Genomic DNA, 11,406 nt, shown 5'->3' on the forward strand with positions numbered 1-11,406 from the left:
TCAAATAAGATAAAAAGAAGAGAATATGCAATGAATTCCAAAAACATCTATGAAGATCAGTATTAATTAGATGAGCGGGGCTTTTAGCTTTTTGCCTCTGAATAGTTTTGGCATCTCACTCTATCCTTTGAAATTCAGAATGATTGGCTTCTTTAGGAACTCAGAATCCAGATAGTGTCATTGATTCTCCTAGTTAAGTATGATGATTCTTGAACATAGCTACTTATTGAGTCTTGGCTGTGGCCCAAAGCACTCTGTCTTCCAGTATTACCACCGGATACATACATGCCACAGACACATAATTGGGTGAACCTTTTCAGATTGTGACTCAGCTTTGCTAGAGTCCCCAACTAGAGGTGTCCAGGGTTCTTAAGCACACTCTTATTGCCTTGGATCACAACTTTATTTCTCTTTTTTTTTTCTTTTTCTTTTTTCTTTCTTTTTTTTTCGAAATTTTTTTTTTTGAATCATTGCTTTTTCTTGCTTCAAGAATCATTTTTATGATTTTTCAGATCCTCAGTAACATGTCTCCTTTTTCATCATTCTTTCAAGAGCCAACATTCATGAACCACAAATTCAAGATACATATACACTGTTTAAGCATACATTCAGAGAACAAAAATATTGCCACCACATCAAAATAATTAAACTGTTATAAAATTCAAAATTCATGCAATTCTTCTCTTTTTTTTTTCAATTTAAGAACATTTTTCATTCAAGAAAGGTGATGGATTCATAGGACATTCATAACTTTAAGGCATAGACACCAAGACACTAATGATCACAAGACACAAACATAGATAACATAAGCATAAAATTCGAAAAATAGAAAAATAAAGAACAAGGAAATTAAAGAACGGGTCCACCTTAGTGATGGCGGCTTGTTCTTCTTCTTGAAGATCCTATGGAGTGCTTGAGCTCCTCAATGTCTCTTCCTTGTCTTTGTTGCTCCTCTCTCATGATTCTTTGATCTTCTCTAATTTCATGGAGGAAAGTGCATCCCTTGAGGAATCTCAGGGATCTCATGATGAGTGGGGTCTCTTGTGTGCTCCATCCTCTTCTTAGTGATGGGCTTGTCCTCATCAATGGGGATGTCTCCCTCTATGTCAACTCCAACCGAATAACAGAGGTGACAAATGAGATGAGGAAAGGCTAACCTTGCCAAGGTAGAGGACTTGTCCGCCACCTTATAGAGTTCTTAGGCTATAACCTCATGAACTTCTATTTCTTCTCCAATCATGATGCTATGGATCATGATAGCCCGGTCTATGGTAACTTCGGACCGGTTGCTAGTGGGAATGATTGAGCGTTGTATAAACTCTAACCATCCTCTAGCCACGGGTTTGAGGTCATGCCTTCTCAATTGAACCGGCTTTCCTCTTGAATCTCTCTTCCATTGGGCGCCCTCTTCACATATGATTGTGAGGACTTGGTCCAACCTTTGATCAAAGTTGACCCTTCTAGTGTAAGGGTGTTCATCTCCTTGCATCATGGGCAAGTTGAATGCCAACCTTACATTTTCCGGACTAAAATCCAAGTATTTCCCCCGAACCATAGTAAGCCAATTCTTTGGATCCGGGTTCACACTTTGATCATGGTTCTTGGTGATCCATGCATTAGCATAGAACTCTTAAACCATTAAGATTCCGACTTGTTGAATGGGGTTGGTAAGAACTTCCCAACCTCTTATTCGGATCTCATGTCGGATCTCCGGATATTCACCCTTTTTGAGTGAAAAAGGGACCTCGTGGATCACCTTCTTCAAGGCCACAACTTCATAGAAGTGGTCTTGATGCACCCTTGAGATGAATCTTTCCATCTCCCATGACTCAGAGGTAGAAGCTTTTGCCTTCCCTTTCCTCTTTCTAGAGGTTTCTCCGGCCTTGGATGCCATAAACGGTTATGGAAAAACAAAAAGCAATGCTTTTACCACACCAAACTTAAAAGGTTTGCTCGTCCTCGAGCAAAAGAAGAAAGAAGAGAGTAGAAGAAGAAGAAATGAGGGAGATGGGGATGGCTTTGTGTTCGGCCAAAAGGGAGAAGAAGTAGTGTTTAGGTTGTGTGAAAATGAAGGAGTGAAGAAGGGTTTATATAGGAGAGGGGGGAGGGTGATGTTCGGCCATGTATGGGTGGGTTTGGGTGGGAAAGTGGTTTGAATTTGAATGGTGAGGTAGGTGGGGTTTTATGAAGGATGGATGTGAGTGGTGAAGAGAAAGATGGGATTTGATAGGTGAAGGATTTTTGGGGAAGAGGTGTTGAGGTGATTGGTGAATGGGTGAAGAAGAGAGAGAGTGGTAGGGTAGGTGGGGATCCTGTGGGGTCCACAGATCCTGAGGTGTCAAGGAAAAGTCATCCCTGCACCAAATGGCATGCAAAAATGTGTTTTGAGCCAATTCTGGCGTTAAACGCCGGGCTGGTGCCCATTTCTGGCGTTTAACGCCAGCTTCTTGCCCTTTTCTGGCGTTTAACGCCAGTCTGGTGCCCCTTTCTGACGTTAAACGCCCAGAATGGTGCCAGACTGGGCGTTAAACGCCCAACAGCTAGCCTCACTGGCGTTTAAACACCAGCACGCTCTCCTCCAGGGTGTGCTATTTTTCTTCCTGTTTTTCATTCTGTTTTTGCTTTTTTCATTGATTTTGTGACTTCTCATGATCATCAACCTACAAAGAAGATAAAATAACAAAAGAAAATAGATAAAATATAACATTGGGTTGCCTCCCAACAAGCGCTTCTTTAATGTCAGTAGCTTGACAGAGGACTCTCATGGAGCCTCACAGATACTCAGAGCAATGTTGGAACCTCCCAACACCAAACTTAGAGTTTGAATGTGGGGGTTCAACACCAAACTTAGAGTTTGGTTGTGGCCTCCCAACATCAAACTTAGAGTTTGACTGTGGGGGCTCTGTTTGGCTCTGTTTTGAGAGGAGCTCTTCATGCTTCCTCTCCATGATGACAGAGGGATATCCTTGAGCCTTGAACACCAAGGATTCTTCTTTCACTTGAATGATCACCTCTCCTCTATCAACATCAATCACAGCCTTTGCTGTGGCTAGGAAGGGTCTGCCAAGGATGATGGATTCACCCATGCACTTCCCAGTCTCTAGGACTATGAAATCAGTAGGGATGTAATGGTCTTCAACTTTTACCAGAACATCTTCTACAAGTCCATAAGCTTGTTTTCTTGAATTGTCTGCCATCTCTAGTGAGATTTTTGCAGCTTGCACCTCAGAGATCCTTAGCTTCTCCTTTACAGAGAGAGGCATGAGGTTTACACTTGGCCCTAAGTCACACAAGGCCTTCTTGAAGGTCATGGTGCCTATGGTACAAGGTATTGAAAACTTCCCAGGATCCTGTCTCTTTTGAGGTAATTTCTGCCTAGACAAGTCATCCAGTTCTTTGGTGAGCAAAGGGGGTTCATCCTCCCAAGTCTCATTTCCAAATAACTTGTCATTTAGCTTCATGATTGCTCCAAGGTATTTAGCAACTTGCTCTTCAGTGATACACTCATCCTCTTCAGAGGAGAAATACTCATCAGAGCTCATGAATGGCAGAAGTAAGTCCAATGGAATCTCTATGGTCTCATTTTGAGCCTCAGATTCCCATGGTTCCTCATTGGGGAACTCATTGGAGGCCAGTGGATGCCCATTGAGGTCTTCCTCAGTGGCGTTCACTGCCTCTCCTTCCTCCCAAAATTCGGCCATGTTGATGGCCTTGCACTCTCCTTTTGGATTTTCTTCTGTATTGCTTGGAAGAGTGCTAGGAGGGAGTTCAGTAATTTTCTTGCTCAGCTGACCCACTTGTCCTTCCAAGTTTCTAATGGAGGACCTTGTTTCAGTCATGAAACTTTGAGTGGTTTTGATTAGATCAGAGACCATGGTTGCTAAGTCAGAGGTATTCTGCTTAGAACTCTCTGTCTGTTGCTGAGAAGATGATGGAAAAGGCTTGCTATTGCCAAACCTGTTTCTTCCACCATTACTATTGTTGAAACCTCGTTGAGGTCTCTGTTGATCCTTCCATGAGAGATTTGGATGATTTCTCCATGAAGGATTATAGGTGTTTCCATAGGGTTCTCCCATGTAATTCACCTCTTCCATTGAAGGGTTCTCAGGATCATAAGCTTCTTCCTCAGATGAAGCTTCCTTAGTACTGCTTGGTGCATTTTGCATTCCAGACAGACTTTGAGAAATCATATTGACTTGTTAAGTCAATATTTTGTTCTGAGCCAATATGGCATTCAGAGTGTCAATCTCAAGAACTCCTTTCTTCTGACTGGTCCCATTGTTCATAGGATTCCTTTCAGAAGTGTACATGAATTGGTTATTTGCAACCATTTCAATCAGTTCTTGAGCTTCTGTAGGCGTCTTCTTCAGATGAAGAGATCCTCCAGCAGAGCTATCCAAAGACATCTTGGACAGTTCAGAGAGACCATCATAGAAAATACCTATGATGCTCCATTCAGAAAGCATATCAGAAGGGCACTTTCTGATTAATTGTTTGTATCTTTCCCAAGCTTCATAGAGGGATTCTCCTTCCTTCTGTCTGAAGGTTTGGACTTCCACTCTAAGCTTACTCAATTTTTGAGGTGGAAAGAACTTTGCCAAGAAGGCATTGACTAGCTTTTCCCAAGAGTTCAGGCTTTCTTTAGGTTGTGAGTTCAACCATGTCCTAGCTCTGTCTCTTACAGCAAAAGGGAATAGCATAAGTCTGTAGACCTCAGGGTCAACCCCATTAGTCTTGACAGTGTCACAGATTTGCAAGAATTCAGCTAAGAACTGATGAGGATCTTCCAATGGAAGTCCATGGAACTTGCAATTCTGTTGCATTAGAGAAACTAATTGAGGCTTAAGCTCAAAGTTGTTTGCTCCAATGGCAGGGATAGAGATGCTTCTCCCATAGAAGTCGGGAGTAGGTGCAGTAAAGTCACCCAGCACCTTCCTTGCATTGTTGGCATTGTTGTTGTTTTCGGCTGCCATAGGGTCTTCTTCTTTGAAGATTTCTGTTAGGTTCTCTACAGAGATTTGTGCCTTAGCTTCTCTGAGTTTTCGTTTCAAGGTCCTTTCAGGTTCAGGGTCAGCCTCAACAAGAATGCTTTTGTCTTTGCTTCTGCTCATATGAAAGAGAAGAAACAAGGAAATAGGGAATCCTCTATGTCACAGTATAGAGATTCCTTGAAGTGTCAGAGGAAAAGAAAAATAGAAGACAGAAGTAGAAAATTCGAACTTATCAAAGAAGATGGAGTTCGAATTTTGCATTAAGGAATAGTGTTAGTCCAATAATAGAAGGATGTGAGAAAAAGGAAAGTAATTTTCGAAAATTAAGTAAAGGATTTTGAAAACATTCTTGAAAAACACTAATTGATTTTCGAAAATGAAAGTGGAAAAGAAATCAAGTGATTTTTGAAAAAGATTTTGAAATTAGAAATCAAAAAGATTTGATTGAAAACTATTTTGAAAAAGATGTGGTTAAGAAGATATGATTAGTTTTAAAAAGATGTGATTGAGAAGCTATGATTTGAAAAACATTTTAAAAAGATTTGATTTTAAAAATCAATGACTTGGCTATCAAGAGAAGATATGATTCAAACATTAAACCTTTCTCAACAGAAAAGGCAACATACTTGAAATGTTGAATCAAATTATTAATTGATGGCAAGTATTTTTGAAAATAGAAAGAAATTGATTTTGAAAAAGAATTGATTGAAAATTTGATTTGAAAAAGATTTGATTTTGAAAAGATTTTGAAAACTAAAAAAAAATTTGCATTAAAAACAAAATCTTCCCTCTTGTGCCATCCTGGCGTTAAACGCCCAGAATGGTGCACATTCTGGCGTTTAACGCCCAAAATGCTACCCTTTTGGGCGTTAAACGCCCAACCAGGTACCTTGGCTGGCGTTTAAACGCCAGTCTGTCCTTTTTCACTGGGCGTTTTGAACGCCCAGCTTTTTCTGTGCAATTCCTCTGCTGTATGTTCTGTGTAACACCCTACTATCCTAAATCTTATGCTTAAGTCATAAGATTGAGATAGTAAGATATTACGACCTCTAAAGATAGAATTATATATATATAATAATAGGAAGAGAGATACTTAACTAGGAGCCTTAAAAAAAAACGGGCAAAACAAAATCGCAAAATAAAAAGCACAACTCTCGGGAAATCGAATTACTTGCGGGTGAAGAAACCTAATAGGAATATGATAGAACAATAAACGAAGAGATAAAGGAAAGCCAAGGAACAGCATAACTAGCCTCTCACTCAGCCTGCGAAGCTAAGGCTGGCCGGAGGATACGTATATACATATAAACATACATAAGTGTCCCCAAAATATACCAAAATACCAAAGTAAACTCCTATCTCTCCCTCAACCTCTAAGAGGAGCAGCATACATAAATTACTTGGAGAGTAAGCTACACTTATATATACATATATACAAATAGAAACCAAAATACACCCAAGAACTACTTCGCTTTCCAGAATCCAGACGCCTAGCGAGGAGCCTCTCGACCTGCATCTGAAAAACAACAACACAATATGGAATGAGAACCGGAGGTTCTCAGCATGGTAAAAGTGCCACGCGCATAAGAAGTACGGTCCTGAGAATGCTATAGGCAATCCTAGAACTCCGTTATTCAATTATCCAACTTGAGCACAAAAATAGAAGCCATAAACAGGGGTAGGTATTCTAAATCTGCCTAACTTATTCAAGTTCAAACTTAACCTAACAACAACCACTGAACCGAAAAACACAATAGCCACCGAACCACTATCACAATAGCCACTGAACCACTATATCAATAGTCACTGAACCACTATCACAATAGCCACTGAACCACTATCACAATAGCCACTGAACCACTATATCAATAGTCACTGAACCACTATCACAATAGCCACTGAACCACTATCACAATAGCCACTGAACCACTATCACGATAGCCACTGAACCACTATCACGAAAGCCACCGAACCGAAATACGGTCATGTGGTTAATCCTTCATTTTCAATATTCAATCAACACCAAGCCATTTCTCCTTTCCTCCATCCCTCCATCGTCCACAATGCAACAAAAACAAGCAACCAAACAAGATCACGCACAAGTAATGAGCAGATAGTACAAATAGCAAGTATAGCAGGTAGCAGGCGATATAAATCAATTAGGCAAACCCAGAAAATGCATAGCAATCAAAGCAAACAAATGCATATGGTGCATGTCTGTCCTATGGCTGATGGGGCCCATCTGTCGGTTATCCAGCCAACCCGACAAGTCCGAAAACCTTAGACTGTCCCTCGTCGCGCATCCCCAAGAGTCTATGCATAGATTTCACATACATTCATCATATAATCACTCAATGGGGGTTGATCCATACCCGGGAATTTATACGTGCCCGGTCACCCTTACGACGTAGGGTTAACAGAGTATCGAGAATCAACCTGGAACACGTGGTGGCAAGCCACGGTTTTTACCCAGGGAAACTCGTATCTCAGATATCATCATTCATAAGCCATTTCATAGTCATAATCATTGTTTAATCATTCATCAAGCCATGGCATATTAACTCCTTTTGTTAACAACCTCCCTTTCACACCTTTCATCATCATTCCCTTATAATTCATCTTGATTACCCTTTCCAGGTCCTGACCAAACTATTTATCAAATTCTTCTCAAACTTCTTAATATCAAATAATCTTTAAATCAACCCAACTCTAACGTTAACCAATCACATCACACGAGGATTAAACTTTAACTTCTCGAACCCATGACCATCACTAAGACATCCTCGACACTCTATTTTCTTTTCTGTTTCTAATATAGCAAATGAACTCAGAATTGCACAAACTTTATATCCAGGCGTTCATATTGAAATAAGCTTTCTAACAAACTAAATATCATAATCTTCTGATTTTTCTAGCCTCGGGAATAAAAGAAAAACCGTGACTGCTCTGCAGTGCATAAAACCAGAAAAACAGCAGCAGCATATGATATTCAAAATTCAATATAAAATCCAAGTTAAATCCAATGACTTTGAAAAGTAATGTAGTTAAACTTTACTCATCCAGGAACAAGTGTGTCTTGGTTGCAACCCAATTGTTATTCAATTCTAAGAGTTACAAGCATTGGAAGTTGATACATAGCTTGCTGAAATCTGTTTCTTTTCAGCTCTGACCACCAATATTCAAAAACTCACAACTCCCAATCCTCAACTCTTAAAATTAAGAGGTTTTAGAGAAATAAGGAAAATTATTCAAATTTTATAACAAAATTGGTTTCGCTCCAAAACTCAACTCGTAGAAGTCGCAACAAGGTAAACAAGTTGCTGCCCTGTTTGACATTTTCTGCTGCAGGACAGATTTAACAACCTAACTTTAAAAAAATTGCCATAAATTGTATATTTAACAAAAAGGTCCCAAATTTTCCAGTTTAGTTCCTTATATTCCCAAGTTTAGCCCAGACTTGGTCTCATGCAATTCCGATCATTACATAATTAGTTACAGCACATGCAATACCACCACAACACAACTCTACATCCTTATCAACAAACACCAATCCTAATCCATCATAAATAAATATAAGAACACACTATTAATAACTTCCACACCTCATAATTCCAATATATATGTCCACCAACAAATCTATTCCAATAACATTACAAGGCTAATCATTAAATACAACAAACAATTCAACTTATCCTATGGTACCTCTAACCTAAGCTTTCACAATACCGTAAATATTAAACGTATGAAACTTAAACCATACCTTGGCCGATCACTTAATTCACCCAAGGCAGCTTCTTAACACAAAATTACAGCCTCTTCAAGCTCAAGTAAAACAGCCACAAACTAAGCTTTGATCACCAACAAGCCTCCAAATATTCCCAATGCATATATACCCACTTAATCTACACCTATTACATATACATATTCCAATTTCAGTTCTCCATTACTAAAACAAGATTTGGCTAGGGTTAGGGTATTCTTACCATACCCATATGCTCAATAGCTTGAGCCCACAAGTTCCGGAAGCTAACTTGAACCTAGAACACAAGAATTGAACAATTTTTGACTTAATTGTTCATAAATTTCCGAAATTAGGAGAAGCTGGCTGAGAAGGAAATAATGAGTTACCTACCCAATTGTTCCATGGGTTTCATAGAGCTCGTCACGGTGAACGCGTGGCCGCAAACGGTTCGTCAATCGGAGCTCCGGATCAAAAGTTACATGGATTTGAAATTAAAGTGAGGGTTAGGTTTTTGCTTGTGTTCTTCTTCCCCCTAAGAAAGTTTCCCAGCGTGAATAATGAAGAAGAAAGGAAATAAGAAGCTGTGCCTCTTTAATGGATTGGGTTTGGTTGGGCCTTGGGCCCATTTTGGGTCCGGTTCAACCAGTTCGGCCCATCCGGCCCAATCTTGGGCCAAACTTTTCGAAATTGGTATCAAAATTCTCGTTTCGACGAGCTCTATCCTATTTTGATATCAGTTTTGCGTATTTAATTTTCCTATTGAAAATTCGATTTATTGACTAATTATATACCGATTTTAGCGGGGTTTACATCCTACCCACCTAATTAGGAATTTTGTCCTCAAAATTCAGAGTGCGCTACCTGAATAGAGGTGTGGGTAGTCCTTCCGCATCTCTGTCTCAAGTTTCTAGGTGTATTCTTCAATACCAGCCCAACACCAAGCTACTTTCACTTAAGAAAACCTCTCTCCTGCGTAAACGTTTAATGCTAGTATCATCAATCCTAACCAGAGTTACTGGAAGCGTCAGACCTTCTCTTACTTGGACTGATTCTGGTTGTAGGACATAACTGGGTCGAAGGTGTATTTATGAAGCTGTAATATGTGAAACACATCATGCAGGTTCGAACATTGTGATAGTAAAACGATCCTATACGCCACTAGTCCGATGTGATGGGGATTTAGCTTTTTAGTTTTTGATTGATCATCCGATTCTAGTTCGTTGAAGTGATCTTCAGAAATAGGTATCCTCTTCCTTCCAACTTGAGAAGTCTTCTTCTTAGATCTGCCTAACTCTTTTGTCGGCTTTCATAGTGAGAATTCTAACTTAGATTTGTGTCACTCTTCCTCCGTTGTTTCGGCTGTCAAATTCAGGAACTAAGACGTTTGGTATTCCAGTTTTCGGTTAATTCAAATGTGTTTAACATACTGTGAAGTCTCACCTTCTCCTTGATGCATAGTCTCTTTGATATCCCCAAGAAGTGGTTTACTCCGATGGGCAAAATGGGCCTGGTCACTTGATCCACAGTTCCCTAACAGTATCACCTTTTGTCCTAGTCGTCGGCAACCTATTATGAAATCGATGGTTATTCTCTTTTACCTTTAATGCTGAATTTTCGACAGTTGTAGCATTCGCATGGCTTCTGGTGGTCCCTCTTTTCTTCCTCATGCGTCGAACATGTAATCACATGGATCGTCACTTTGTTCTTCACTTCTGGCGGCTCAAAATATCTTCTTAAATTCGCGATACGTCTTAGAACCCCAAGGTAACTTCAAAAATCCTCTCTTGTATTCTTCGGACAACAGTTTCTCACTCTAACTCCTAATCTCGACACATAACCCACTCATGGTGTCTTCTTGATTCAGCCGGCTTTGGTTCTCTTAGTAGCTCCTTATCACTGTTATTGCACTCCTTAAGTCCTTGACTCTACGATCTCTACTTCGACATTAAACATATAAATCCTTTCTTAGTTCCCTTTCGTTTGCCAGACTTCGACATCCTTGGTAGGTATTTATCGTCCCCTCACGCTTCCTGCATTTCGTCTTTGCTATGTTTTAAAATCGCAATAGATTTAGTTTGACTCCTTTAGCTATACCCTTAATATCCAAGCATTTTTCCCAAAAACTTCTTACTTAGGGCATCTGTTACCACTTTACGATGTTGTATTTACACGTATCCTAAACCCCTCTGGTAATGTATCGCACTAATTCCGAGTTGTTAAATAAGTTCGGGTATCCTGATTACTGGATTTGGGGTTAATCCTTCTCTTGGAGGTTGGAAGCTCTCTTCATATTCGGGTATCCATGTAACCGGTGTATGTTCTAGCGTATTAAACTAATCATAGGCTTTGTAGTCTGCAAGAATTAATGCTTCAAAACTCTTTTTGGCGGCGCATGCTTACCTGCTTCATTTTTCGTATCCAAAAGTCTTGCTCTTAAGGAATCAACATCTCAATAGTTGCAGCTATACTTTATACATGATACTAATATAGGCTCGAGTTAATTTTCAAAAGGACATTAAGCTCGAAAAATGAATGAGCAATACAAACGGTGTTCGTAAGGATTAAAAAGAAAATCTTGTACACGGTTAATCAGGATTATACCGAAATAAGGAAATGCACAAGGAGAAGAACCTAGGTGCATCTCAAGAAAAGAGTTCAAATTAAAGACCCTTA

The 11,406-nt window shown here is 39.7% G+C and overlaps 1 long non-coding RNA gene and 1 other non-coding gene across 2 annotated transcripts; one reads left to right on the forward strand and one right to left on the reverse strand.

Annotated features, from left to right (window-relative positions):
- The first annotated feature begins 4,460 nt into the window (after positions 1-4,460).
- Positions 4,461-4,568, forward strand: LOC112799165 (small nucleolar RNA R71). The gene has a single exon (XR_003200743.1). It is a non-coding gene; the product is annotated as a small nucleolar RNA R71 (small nucleolar RNA).
- Positions 4,569-6,213: 1,645 nt separating this feature from the next.
- LOC112797276 (uncharacterized) lies at positions 6,214-9,300 on the reverse strand. The gene is made up of 4 exons (XR_003199702.3): positions 9,124-9,300; positions 8,975-9,028; positions 8,752-8,899; positions 6,214-6,507 (listed from the first exon to the last, which is right to left on the reverse strand). It is a non-coding gene; the product is annotated as an uncharacterized lncRNA (long non-coding RNA).
- Between the last annotated feature and the right edge of the window lie 2,106 nt (positions 9,301-11,406).

This window comes from Arachis hypogaea, chromosome 4 (assembly GCF_003086295.3).
Source record: "Arachis hypogaea cultivar Tifrunner chromosome 4, arahy.Tifrunner.gnm2.J5K5, whole genome shotgun sequence".
NCBI lineage: Eukaryota > Viridiplantae > Streptophyta > Magnoliopsida > Fabales > Fabaceae > Arachis > Arachis hypogaea.